The sequence below is a fragment of the Cervus canadensis genome, chromosome 10, assembly GCF_019320065.1.
Source record: "Cervus canadensis isolate Bull #8, Minnesota chromosome 10, ASM1932006v1, whole genome shotgun sequence".
Classification (NCBI taxonomy): domain Eukaryota; kingdom Metazoa; phylum Chordata; class Mammalia; order Artiodactyla; family Cervidae; genus Cervus; species Cervus canadensis.
The window spans coordinates 60,386,430-60,400,217 of NC_057395.1; the positions used below are offsets into that span (position 1 = coordinate 60,386,430).

Here is a 13,788-nt window from a genome sequence, read left to right on the forward strand (position 1 = left end):
GAGGGCGAGTTGGATAAACCCTACTTAACAATATCTATCAATATTTTAAATGCACACACCCTTCGATGCAACAGTTTCACGGCCAGGAATGTCTCCTGCATTCATACTCACAAAATGGAAATGATGAATATACAAGGAAAATCACTGCAGCTTTGCTTTTAAGGACAAGAGATTAGAAATAAATCGAATGCTCAGTGATAGAGAACTGGTTAAATAAACTGGGAATCGTGCAGACAACAGAATACCATGCAGCCATAAATAAGAATGAAGTAGCTGTGTTGTTGTTGTTTAGTTGCTCAGTCCTGTCTGACTCTTTGTGACCTCCTGGACTATAGCCCGCCAGGCTTCTCTGTCCATGGGATTTCCCAGGCAAGAATACTGGAGAGGGTTGCCATTTCCTCCCATTTCCTTCCCAGCCCAGGGATCAAACTTGCGTCTCCTGCATTGGCAGGCAGATTCTTTACCACTGAGCTACCAGGGAAGCCCAGTTCTCTGTGTACTGATGTGGAATTGTTTCCAGGATAAAGTTAGTGGAAAAAGGAAAAGCAAGATGCAGAACAATGCACTTTGGATGGTGCTATCCTTTTCTTTAAAGAGGGCAGAGAATGTCTTTGTGTCTCTGCATGGAATACATAGTTCTGGAAGGATATACAAAATAGGTAATAGTTGTTGTCTCTGAGCTGGAGGAATGTACAGTTGTAAAATATGGAGGAAAAGAAACTCTCTTTTCATGATGTATCTTAAATATTGTGCCATGATAATGAATTACAGAAGAACAATCAAAAACCTGTTATTGCAGTATTTATCATACTCTACAACCCCACGTGTTTCAATGTTTACCTGACCTGATCTCCATCTCCAACACATGCACACACACACACAGATCCTGATCTTGTGAGGGGGATTGGAAGAACTGGTTGTGACTTATACTCCCTCCTGGAGCCCAACACAGCATCCAACACAAAGCAAGTGCTCAGAGAATCTGTACCCATATTCATAATGACTTCCTTCTCCAAGAAGCCCCCAAGTAGTCTCACCTCCTGGCATTCCTGCTCTTGTGTAGGCCACTCCCACATGGAATGGAGATGACCTGTGCGACCAGTGTGATGCATCACCTCCTCTCTCCAATCACTTGCTCTAGGGGAAGCCAGCCATCATGTCATACGCACACTCAGGCAACCTTATGGGGGGGGGGGGGTTCATGTAGTGAGGTTCTGGGCCTCCTGCCAACAGTTGTATGAGTGAATCATCCTGGAAATGGCTCTTCAGCCCCATTCAATCCTTCATTTGACTGTAGACCAGGTTTACCTTGCCTGTTTCAGAGAGACCCCAAGCCAGAGCCACTAAGCTAAGCTGCTTCCAGATTCCTGACCACAGAAACTGTGTGAGATAACTGTTTATAATGTTTTAAGCTGTTATATTTAGGGGCAATTTGTTACACAGCAATGTGTAAATAGTACAGTCAATAGTCTTTATTAAGCATCTAGTAAGGTAAGTAAGTATGTTGGTCATATCTGACTCTCTGTGACCCCTTGGACTGTAACCTGCCAGGCTCCTCTGTCCATGAAATTCTCCAGGCAAGAATACTGAGTGGTAGCCATTCCCTTCTCCAGGGCATCTTCCCTACCAAGGATCTAATCCAGGCCTCCTGCATTGCAGGCAGATTCTTTACCATCTGAGCTATACTGTGTATCCATTCTGTGGGGAGTACAAGAAAAAAAGACATGATCCTGCCCTCAGGGGAGAAGGCCATGTGCACATTCATCCTTCAACCAACATTTATTGACCACTTAATATATACCTGGCCCTGTGTGACATGCTGACTCATAGAATGCTGGCAATTAAAATAGGACAAAGGGGAACTTTCAGGATTGATGGCAATGTCTATTTTAATGGGGTTGAATTTATATAAATGTACAATCCATTTGCAAAAATTCAGCAAATGAACACTTAATCTTATGCAGTTTGTTGTACATACATTTTACATCAAAAATTTGTAAGCAAACATTGAACTAATTCACTCTGAAATACTTTTTAAAGATGAACTGATGCACAGCTAGATGGACAGACATGTGATAAAGTAAGCAGAATATTCATGGTCGATGCAGGTGGTGAGTATAGGGGTTTGTTGTAAAAGTCTTTCAGTTTTGATGTATTTGGGGGAAGTTTCAGAATAAGAAACTTTAGCGAAAGGACCCTCCATAACCATACATACCAATCCTCTCATTTATAATTTTTTTAATTACACAAATAAAAACAAATACAGCCTAGTTTTAAAAAATAGAGGAAAGGTCATCACATCTTTCTCTCTGGTCCCATGTTACTTCTTTAGTGACAATCTCTGTTCCTGTCGGCTGTGTATATAGGTAGATACAAAACAATGTGTTTTCCGTTTGCTTTTGTTTTTTTTTTAATGAATATGCTCTCTATACTATTCTGAAAGCATATATTGGGGCTCTCTCCATGATAATTCATACACAACGCCTCAGTTTTAAATTGCTGGGTAGGATGTGCCCTCTCATTCAAGATGTGAATCTCAGAAAGGAGGTCTTTCTTAGGAACAGTGAGTTAGGACTGCCGGGAGGCGAACCTGCTCCCCGGGCTCCAGGCCTGGGCTCACCCAGCCGGAGCTCGGCCACCAAGTGAAGGGGGCGGGGCTAGACCAGGCTGAGCGCGGGTTGGCGGGCAGGTCCTGCTCTGCCCCGCCCATCTCCCCGCCCATCCTTCCGCCCTCCCGAAGGACCCCTCCCGGCTCCCGCGCACCCGAACCCAGGAGGAAGTCGGTGTAGCGCTTCCTCTTTTGTTGGCCTCCGGAGACAAGGGGGGAAGGGAGTAGGGTTGTGAAACCGAACTGTCCCCTACCCCTCCTCCCCGGGGGAGATCCATCAGCTGGAGGTGGCCACGCAGCTGGGGGCAGAAAAACAACTCCGTGGACACCCCCTCCACCCCTGTCCCCGTTCTGCTCCGCCACACCCGTGAGCAGGAGGTCGGCTGTCTCTAGGGTGGTACCTGGGGTAGGTGAGCTTCCAAGACACCCATAGGGCAATCTCCCTGGTCACCCTCATAAGAAAGTCCCAGCTCCTTATCCGCTGCTGCTCCTGCCATCTCCAGCCTCCGGATGTGCCTTCTCTTGCCTAGGGCTTCAGACACCAACAAAAAGAAGGTCTGTGGTTGCTCAAACAGGCCAGTCTCCAGTCTTTGAAAGGCTGCAGTTTCTGTCTGGAGGACCCTTTGCCATGACCTTCCACTGTTATCCTTTGAACCTCAAAGGATCACCTTCTCCAAGAAGTTCTCCGTGATGCATCCCAGGCTGGGCCAGTGTCCCTCCTACTTGGTTCTACAATGTCATGTGCCTCTTTACCACAGAATTTTCCACTTCTGTGTCTAAGCTATTGGTCTAAGTTTCTCTCTCCCTAACTGAATTGCTTGAGGGCCAAGACTATCTTGTAAATTTTTGTCCTCCCAGCTCCTGGCTGCTTTCGGAGAGATTAAAGGACATGGGCCCCAGCCTTGCTCAGGTGAATTAACATAGAGAGAGCCCTAAAACAAGCTTGTAGAATAGTACAGAGAGTACATTCATTAAAAAAAAAAATAACATGGTTAATTTTTTTACCTATGTGTGCGTGCATGCTCAGTCACTCAGTGGTGGCTGACTCTTTATGACCCTGTGGACTGTAGCTCGACAGGCTCCTCTGTTCATGAAATTCTCCAGGCAAGAATACTGGAGTGCGTTGCCTTTTCCTCCTCCAGGGAATATTTCCCACCCAGGGATTGAATCCACATCGCCTGCAGCTTTGGCATAGGCAGACTGATTCTTTACCACTGTGCCACCTACCTGTATTTGTATGTAAATATGTAAAGAAAAGCCTGGAAGCTACACATAGTAAGTCCTTAATAAATATTAATAGAATTGATCAATGAATGGGTTTGGATCCTAGGCACTGTCATTCATTTCATCATTCTATTTGTTTCATTAATTCAGTTTCCTTCATTCATTCAGTTTCTCCATCTGTAAAACAGTGTGCATGAATAGTATCTGCATGGAACATGCCAAAAAAATGTAGAAGAGATAGACAACAAACAGGTTAACATAGATATGTATTAGAGTGCCTGGTGGTGACAAGTTCTCTGGAGAAAAATAAGCCAGGGCAGGGGCAGAGCTGGGCTTGGCGGAGGCAGCTAGAGATGATGGAGACTGGAGGAGTTTTTTAAGAAGAGAGGTCAAGGACCTGCTAGGAGCTATTGTGAGGTTCTCATGGGCTAAACTTCTCAGATTTTCATTTGCCTCTCTTGGAAAATGAGGGCAACAGTGACCTCCTGCCTGGGACAGTGTAGCTGTGAAATGAACACTAACTACTTGGCAACAAAAAGGGGAAATATCTGGGCTCTGAAATAACAATTGTGACTCTCTTCCCCATCCCCTATCCTGCTTTGAATGTGAAACAATCAGCAGTTCCCAAAGAATTTGAAATAAATAAAATGCAAATATTCCTGGAAATAGGAAAATATATTTTTGAAAGAGCAGACCTCTGACCCTCTGTAAAGTGAAGCCTGCATTGTTCTCTAAGACTGAGCCCTGTGTCATGTCCTGCCATCAGCATGTCTCTGTCTCTGCTCTTCAGTCTCCAGGGCACACTTGCTAAGTTTGTGTAGTTGTTACAAGCACAGCCTTTGGAGGCACACCGGAGGCTCAAAGACCTGGGTTCGAATTTGTTCTTGGCTGTGTGACCTTCGACAACTGTCTTTGCCTCTCTGAGCCATCCTCTTATAATCATCCCTGTTTCAAAGAGATTAAGTGAGATGATGTAAGTGAGGGCACAGTAATGAGCTTGACATGCAGTGATTCAGTGACCTGGTGAGGTAAGCACTCTTAGCATTCCACTTCACAGATGAAGTATGGACAGAGAGGAGTTGAGTAACTTGACCAAAGTCACAGCTAGAGAGAAGCGGTCAGTCCAGTCTCAGCGCCTTTGCTTCCATCATCCCTGCACTGCTGGTCCCAATGGCAAGTGCACAGACAGAAAAGGACTCTTCATCCCCTAAAAATCCTACCCAGCCTCAATTCTACCTTGTCCATGAAATCTCTGATATTTTAAATGACTTTATTTTTGAATAATTAATATTATTTTTTGAATAAATATATTTAGGTGGCTCAAAATTCGAGAGTACCAAGGGTATGCTAGGACTAATAAGCCTCCCTCTCTCCTCTCTCATCCAGCTACACAGTTCCCTTCCCTGGAAGAAACCACAGGGGCTGTTTCTTCTGTGTGCCCTTCCTGACTCAGCCCAGGCATGTGCTGGTAAATTCCCATATCTTTGTTTTCTTGTTCTACACACATAGAAAAACAGAAGCTGTTGTGCACCTCGCTCCCCTCCACTTACACACTTGTTCCCTATTAGTACATAGAACTTTTTTCATTTTAAAAAAGTATTGAATTGTAATCCACATAGTCATCCATTTAAATGTACAATCTAGTAATATTTCATATGTTCTCAGAGTTGTGCAGCCATTACTGCGATCAATTTTAAGACATTTTCATTACCCACTCCCCCCCCCACAAAAAGCCCTGTACCCATTAGCAGTCAGTCCTTGTTTCTCCCCACCCCCGCCCTAGACAATCACTAACCTACTTTCTGTTTCTGTAAATTTGCCTATTTTGGATATTTCATATAAATGGAATTATACAATGTGTGATATTTTGTGACCAACTTCTTTCATTTAACAAATATTCAAAGTTCATGTTGTAGAATGTCTCAACACTTCATATCATTTTATTGTCAAATAATAGTCCATTGAATAGATAGAGCACATTTTATTTATCCACTGATGAACATCAGAGTTGTTTCCACTTTTGGGGCTATTATGAATAATGCTGCTATGAAAATTTCATTTACAAATTTTGGTGTAGACATACATTTCAATACTTTCGGGTAGACACCCTGGAAGTGGGATTACTGGGTTACATGGTAACTCCATGTTAACTTTTTAAGAACGTGCCACACTACTTTCCAAAGGGGCTGCACCGTTCTACATTTCCACCATGATACGGGAAGGTTCTAATTTCTTCATGGTCTTATCAACTGTTGCTATTGTGTGTTTATTCTTAGTAGCCATTCTAATGGATGTGAAATGGCATCTCATTGTGGTTTAATTTGTAGTTCCCTAATGGCTAATGTTACCAAGTGTTTTTATGTGCTTACTAGCTACTTGTATAGCTTCTTTGGAGAAATACCTATTTAGATCTTTTGCCCACTTTTCAAGTATGTTGTCTTTTTATTATTGAATTATGTTGCTTAAATATTTAGGCTACCAGTGCCTTATCAGATGTATGGCTTGCAAATACTTTCTCCCTTTCTGTGGGTTGTCTTTTCATCTTCTTGATTGTATCATTTGCAGTACAAGTTTTTACTTTTGATGAAGTCCAGTTTATCTATTTTTTTTCTTTTATCACTTATGCCACATCTAAGATTGCTTTGCCTAACCTAAGGTTGTGAAGATTTAATTCTAAGAGTTTTATAGTTTTGGCTCATACATTTAGGTCTATGATCCATTTTGAACTAAATTTTGTGGGTGGTGTGAGGTAGGGGTTCAACTTAATTGTTTTGCATGGGGATATCCAGTTGTTTCAAAACCATTTGTTGAAAAGATTATTCTTTCTTCCCATTGAATTGTCTCAGCACCCTTGTTGAAAATCAATTGGCAGTCAATGTGAGGATTTACTTTTGGACTCTTAATTCTGTTCCACTGATCTATATTTCTACCTTTATGCCAGTAACCACACTACCTTGATTACTGTAGTTAAGTTTTCAATTAAAAAGAGTGAGTCCTTCACTGTTTACTTTTGCAAGATTGTTTTGGCTGTTCTGACTTCCTTGCATTTCTATACAAATTTTAGGATGAACTTGTCTATTTTTATTTCTTAAAAAAGATATCTGGGGTTTTGATAGGGATTTGGTTGACCATTTGGGGGAGTATCACCGTCTTAATATTAAGTCTTCTAGTCCACAAAGGGATGTCTTTTCCATAAGATGTCTTTTCCATCCCATGAGATGACTTTATTTAGGTCTTCTTAAGCTTCTTTCAAGAATGTTTCTTGGTTTTCCAAGTATCTTGCACTTCTTTTGTTAGATTGATTCCTAATTATTTTATTCTTTTCATTAATATTGTAAGTGAAATTATTTTCTCAACTTTATTTTCAGTTTGTTCATTGCCAGTGTATACAAAGACAAATAGTTTTTAAACATCATTATTCCTTTGACAACTGCTGGGCACTCCATTATTGTATTATCATTTTTTTCCCAGTCCTCAAATGACAGGCATTTAGCTTATTTCTAATTCTTTCCTGGTAAAAAGTGGTGCTGCAATGACTTTTCTTGTGCATATCCATGAAGTTTAAGGCATCTGAAAATGATTGAGAAAAGATCTACAACTGTTGATTGCCACTACGCTGGCCCGTGTCACCATCATCTCGCCTTTGGAGCATAGCCTCAGCCTGCTCATTGGATTCCCTGCTTCCCCCTGGTCCCTCTAATTCATTCTCCTCCCAGAAGCCAGAGAGATCCCATTAAAATACAAGCCAGTTGTGGCTTACTCCTCTGCTCAGAACCCTCCAATTGCTCCCATCTTGTGTCAATTAAAGTTTACTATCAGGATGTTCATGGCCTTACAGTCTGACCTCACACCCTCTCCAACATCCTCTCCATCATTCTCTCCTGTGCCCATTCTGTTCCAACTACGCTGACTTCCTTGTGTTCCTTAAACACATCAAGTGCAGTCGCCCCTCAGGACCTTAGCCATTACTATTCCCTCTGCCTGAAACACATTTCCTCAGACTATTCCATTACTCACTCCCCCAATTCAGCATATCTACATACATGCTCCCTCTTCAGAGAGGGCTTCCCTGCCACTCCGTCTTGGGTCACACCATCACTCCTTCCCCACCCCTGCTACCTTGCCGCTTGCTTTGCTTCATTTTTCTTATAATCCTTACCATCCTCAGACATAAGATGTCAGTTGACTCTCACAATGATTCACTGATGTAAATACTACTACTATTCCCACTTGACAGATGAGGAGACGGGCTCGGAGAGGTGACTCAGTATGTGCAAGATCACTGAGCTGATAAATAGCAGTGTCAAGGTTTGAACTCTAGTCTGACTCCAAGATGCAGCATTTAGCACCATTTCTTGTGGTCAGCTATATTCCCCATGACAACGAATAAATGAATGCCTGAGTAGAAAAAATGTTTGCTATCCCAAATACTAGTAAGGCAGTGTTTTGGGGTAAAATTTGTAATTGTATCAATGTTCTTTCATGCTAATATGAGTTAGAGGGGAAATATTTTTTTAATTACAAAGAACAATACAAAATTGACAAGGACATGATAAAACTGGAAACCATAGTGATTCCCATCACTGGTGGGAATGCAAGGTGGTATAATTACTTTGAAAACCACTTTAGTTTTGTATTATAAAGTTACCGACCCAGGGATCAAACCCGGATCTCCTGCATTGCAGGTGAATTCTTTACTGTCTGAACCACCTAGTGGGAAGCTTAGTTAAACATGCACTTATTATATGATCCAGTAATTCCAGTCCAAACCATTTAACCAAGAGAAATGAAAATGTATCCATGCCAAGACTTGTACATGAATGTTCATAGCAGCTTTATTCGTGTAACAGAAGCAACTCAAATGTTCACCAGCAAGTAAATGAATGAACAAATAGTAATACACTTGTACTATGGAATACAACTCAGCACAGTAAAAGGAAAACATACTAGAATATGAAACAACTTAAACTCTTAAAAGCAATATGTGAGTAAAATGAAGGCCCATTTTATTCACAAAAAGAAACATATTGTATGATTGAATTTATGTGAAATTCTAGAAAAGACAAAGTTAATCTATAGTGACAACAAGCCAAACAATTGTTACCCTAGGAAATGAATGGGGAAGTTGAATGTAGCAGGGTATAAGGAACTTCTTGGAGTGATAAAAATGCTTTATATCTTGATTAGTGTGGTAATTACACAGATGTCTACAGTTGCCAAAACTCATCAAGCTGAGTATTTTAAATGGCGCATTTTATTTATAAAATTATGCTGCAGTAAAGTTGATAGGGTCTTTGGGAACACATACGCGATTTTCATTGCAGCATTACTTTAATAGCCAAAAAAAAAAGAAGAAGAAGAAGAAGAAATTGGAGAAATTGGCTATTAACAGGAGAATGTTTTCGCTATAAGTGGTCCTTTGCCATCAGAATGGCAAACTCAGAAGATGTAGCTGATGCTGGAGATGACACTCTAACATCCCCAGAACCTGCATCTGTCTTCTTAGAGGCTCTCTCTGGTGACTGGAGCATGCATGGGGCAGGTCAGAAATATTACAGGATTAATATCCAGCCCCACCAGGAGCAACTATGGGGTTACAAAGAGTCAGACACTGTGGAGTGACTAAATAGCTGCAGGAGCAGCCCTTATCCAATGTCTGACAGGAGCTGGTGTATAAATGCCCAGACTACCTCATGTCTCAGGTGGGATAACTCTGTGTGGGTTCATTCCCCAGGCATGAATGAGCTCCAGGAGCCCCCAGTTGGAGCTAGCTTGGTAATGCTTTCTTGAGTGGCTTTCTTCCCTTCTCATTCACCCACTCCTTTACCCGTGTTTTCTGCATCTTCTAAATAACCAACTTTCATTTTAATCTGTGTCTAGGGTCTACTTCTGGGGGACTCAAATTAAGACTAGCAGACGATACCTAAGATACAGTCAAGATATGGGGAAATGGTGGAGAGGAATCCAAGCAGCAGCCATTTGGTAAGTTTCTGTCATTCTTGGCAAAGCCAAGTCTTAATAAAATACTCACATAGGTTCATAAGGGAACTCATATCAGGATGTTTACAGTGGCACTGTTTATGGTGGGGTGAAGCTGTGTGCCATTTGGGTGTCTGTGACTAGCGGAATGGATAAATAGACTATGGGGGATATAGACAATGACCTTCAGCAACACGGCTAGATATATACTAGATAGATAGATACTAGATAGTATCTAGTGATGGAGTGAAAAAAAAAGTACAAAATTGAGGTACTATCCAAGAAAATTAAACACACAATTAAAACAATATCTGCTTTTTAAAAGGGCATACATGTATTGAAGCACATAAACCAAACGCATAAGAGCAGGGTCATTATCTTTCTTATTCATGGTTCTGTCCCCCTCCATCACCACCTGCCGTTCCCCCTGCCACAGGGGACCTTTGGTCATGTCCAGAAACATTTTTGGCTATCACAACTAAGGAATGGAGCTGCTACTGGCATCGAGTGGATGACTTCTGGGAATTCTGTTCAACCCCCTGCTATGCACAGAACAGCTCCCCACAACAAAGAATTTCAGGACCTAAATGTCAACAGTGGGGCTGCCCAAGTGGCTCCGTGGCAAAAAAATCCATCTGCAGGTTCCACCCCAGGGTGGGGAAGATCTCCTGGAGGAGGAAATGGCAAGCCACCCCAGTGTTCTTGCCTGGATAATCCCATGGACAGAGGAGTCTGGCAGGCTACAGTCTATGGGATCGCAAAGCGTCCAACAAGAATGAGCGACTGAGCAGGCACGCAAATGTCAATCAATAGTGCTGAGGCTGAAAAGTCCTATGTAGCTCAGCCCCAGCATAGTGAATGAACGAGTGAATGAGAGATGGTGGGGGCCTGAAATGACTGGTAGCGGGTGGGACTCCGGAAACACCGTAGTGTTTCTGTACATTCTTGGAGGTGTGCTCAGCAGGATTTAGGGTGACAGTCCGTTTCCAGGAGGAGTGGGCTCTGCCCTTGTCTGGCCCTGGACACCTCTCATTCATCTGCAGCCTCAAACTGTACCCTCCAGTGCTGCTTACTGCCCCCTCAATTTTCGAGCTCCTCTGAGCTACCGGGAAACTGGCCAGGAGTGAGTCAGGCTGGTTCCTGCGGGCAAAAACTTTGCATAGAGTTTGAATAGCCAGGGCCTGAGGAGCAGAAACCGCAGACCACAGAAGGGCCGGGAAGGCTGGGGACACGGCGTTGGGGAGGGGACTGGGTTAGAAGGAGGCGACTGGAATGGTGGGGAAGTGAATCGGAATGCTTGGGGTGGGGGTGGGTAGTCCTGTGAGAATGAGGAAGGTAGGGTTAGGACCCTCCCGAACCGGTTTAGAATCCTTTGATACGTGGGATCAGAAACCTGGAAAGCAGGGGTTGAATCTTTGAATGGGCCGGATTAGAATCCTTGGGGCGGGGGCGGGGGGGGGGGCGGCGCGGGGAGAGGCAGATTAAAATCCTATGTGAATAGGCTGGGATCACCCAGGAGTGAGATTAGAATAGTATCCCTAGGATTAGGGTCACAAACCTTGAGGGCTGGGTTAGAATCTTTTTATGAAAGAGACTAGGATCCTCCACTTGCCGGATTAAAATCCTGGGGGCAGAATTAGAAACCTCTGGTAGGCGAGGTTAAAATTCCTTCTTGGGTGAGATTCAAAATCCTTTGGGGCAGAATTAAGATCCCAGGAGAAGATGGGGTGCTGGGGTTCTCGGGAGGGTGGGGTTTAGAATCATTTGGGACAGGGTTAGGGCACTGGAAGGCGGGATTAGAATACACTGGAGGAGGTGTTAGTTTATTTGGAGATTAGGACCTTGGAAGGACCGGTTAAAATTCTTGGGGGCGGGGTTATTGCCCCTCGGGGATGAGGTAAAGATTCTTGGAGGCAGGGTTAGAAGCCTTGGATGGGCGGTGTTTTAAAAAATCCTTAGGCAGCGGGATTAGGATTTTGGGAGGTGGGGATAGAGATTGGAGTCCCTGGGGTGGGGTCAGAATCTCCGGGGCGGGCTTAGGACACTTGGGGGCGGGGTTAGCATCGCCCCGGGCGCCCAGATGGTCTGTGGGCGCCACCGAGTCCCTGGTTCCGGCCGGGACGCACCGCCGAGGCCTAGGGGCGAGTGGAAGGGGACGCGGACAGTCCAGCGCCAGAGGGACCCCCCAAAGACGCACGGCACCGAAGCCCCTCGGAGCGCATCCCCAGCCTCTTCTTGAAAGTCAATCCATCTTCCCCTAGCTCTCGAGCGCCCCGGGACCCCGGGGACTGCCGAGCTGGGGGGGCGCTCGAGCTGCGAGGATCCGGGCTGCCCGCCGGAAGAGGAGCGGGCGCCCAGGTGAGTGCTTCGAACCCGGGGGTCGGGGGACACCGGCCCTCGCACTCGGTCTGACGGTCGGGTCTTCGGGCGGCTGAGGGCACCCAGGGTGGTGAGCCGCGTAGGCTGGGGCTCAGCGGAAAAAGACCGTCTGGGGAGCGGCGGACAGGCGGCGGGATGCGGGGGCCGACCCTCGGGGGAGGATGTCCAGATGAACAGGCTAATGGCCCGGCTGCGAACCTGGGAACGCGGGAGGGTGACTTTCTGCCTGAGCCGCCACTTCCCTGGGCCGTCCAGGTTCCTCTTCTGCAAGAGACCAAAAAAAAAAAAAAAAATGGCTTCAAGGATCCCGAGAGGGGAAAAGCCCTTACGGTTCCTGCTGGGGCTGGGTGACAGTCACGGTCACGGCGGCTTGGCAGCCATGGTGGGGAAGGGGACAGCTGGCCGTGGGCGTGACAGCGCAAGCCACACCCAGGCAGGGCTGCAGCTGGGTCGGTTCGCTCGCTGGGCTCCCTCCTCCTCCCAGCTGCGCCCTGATTCCCAGGCGGTCTAGGTGGGACCCTGAAACCTCCTGGACAGACCACAGGAGGATGCCTGCCCCCTCACTTTCCTCCTGTGAGACCTTGGACAAGTCACTCACTCTCCGTCTATAAATTCCAATTTCCTCATCTGTCAAAGAGGGCTATTAGGTCTGTCTTCCAAGACTGCCATGAGATAGAGTATGTTAGAGGTCATGTTAAGTGAGTTTGGGCTTCCCAGGTGGCGCTAGTGGTAAAGAACTACCTGCCAGTGCAGGAGACATGAGGTGTAGGTTTGCTCCCTGGATCAGGAAGATCCCTGGAGGAGGGTGGAGGAGGGCATGGCAACCCATTCCAGTATTCTTGCCTGGAGAATCGCATGGACAGAGGAGCCTGTCAGGCTACAGTCCATTGGGTCGCACAGAGTCGGACACAACTGAAGTGGCCAAGTAAGGGGTTTGGGGTGGGCGACCTGCCTGTTGGACCTTGGGCAGAGGATGTGGCCATTCTTGTGCCTCCGTTTCCATAACTGTAGAATGGGGATATTTGAAATAATGGCTACCTCAGAGGGTCTTTTTAAAAATGTATTTATTTATTTATTTGACTGTAATGGGTCTTAGTTGCAGCATGTGGGATCTAGTTCCCTGACCAAGGATCAAACCCATGCCCTCTGCATTGGGAGCTCAGAGTCTTAGCCACTGGATCACCAGGGAAGTCCCCATAGGGTTGTTTTGAAGATTAGATTGAGTTACTGACAGGTCTGCTTATTGCCTAACAGGTCTAACTGTTTAATATCCATTAACAATGGTCATAGCTATTACAGTCTAGCCTAGTGGTTCTCAAACTTAAATGGTACATAAGAATCACCTGGAAAGCTTGTTAAGACACAGATTTTTGGGCCTTGACCCCAAAGTTTGTGATTCAATAGGTCTGGCACAGGATCCCAAGAATTTTTATTCCCAGGTGATGCTGTTGCTGCTGGTTCAAGGGCCACACTTTGAGAAGCACTTTGGCCAGCAGAGAGAAAGGCCTCAAAAGATATTGGTTCTCATCATTGCTTTCTCTGCACTATCCTTTTTTTTGTGGGGGGGGCGGCATTAAATACAGAAAATCAAAGACAGT

General features: G+C 45.0%; 1 protein-coding gene across 1 annotated transcript in view; it reads left to right on the forward strand.

The window, feature by feature from the left end:
• Nucleotides 1-11,838: 11,838 nt before the first annotated feature.
• HCK (HCK proto-oncogene, Src family tyrosine kinase) overlaps nucleotides 11,839-13,788 on the forward strand; it is a 42,121-nt gene continuing 40,171 nt past the window's right edge. The window contains exon 1 of the mRNA XM_043479482.1: nucleotides 11,839-12,169. The gene's annotated coding sequence lies outside the window, so the exon portion shown is untranslated. The remainder of the gene's footprint in view (nucleotides 12,170-13,788) is intronic.